Source organism: Eleutherodactylus coqui, chromosome 6 (assembly GCF_035609145.1).
Source record: "Eleutherodactylus coqui strain aEleCoq1 chromosome 6, aEleCoq1.hap1, whole genome shotgun sequence".
In the NCBI taxonomy this organism is placed as follows: Eukaryota; Metazoa; Chordata; class Amphibia; order Anura; family Eleutherodactylidae; genus Eleutherodactylus; species Eleutherodactylus coqui.
The window spans coordinates 10041441-10041857 of NC_089842.1; positions in this window are offsets into that span (position 1 = coordinate 10041441).

Here is a 417-nt window from a genome sequence, read left to right on the forward strand (position 1 = left end):
AGCTTACAGTCTATGAGGAAATAGGGAGACACAAGAGCTTACAGTCTATGAGGAAATAGGGGGATACAAGAGCTTACAATCTATGAGGAAATAGGGGGATACAAGAGCTTACAATCTAAGAGGAAATAGGGGGATACAAGAGCTTACAATCTGAGGAAATAGGGGGACACAAGAGCTTACAGTCTATGAGGAAATAGGGGGATACAAGAGCTTACAATCTAAGAGGAAATAGGGGGACACAAGAGCTTACAGTCTATGAGGAAATAGAGGACACAAGAGCTTACAGTCTATGAGGAAATAGGGGGATACAAGAGCTTACAATCTGAGGAAATAGGGGGACACAAGAGCTTACAGTCTATGAGGAAATAGGGGGACACAAGAGCTTACAATCTATGAGGCAATAGGGGGACACAAGAG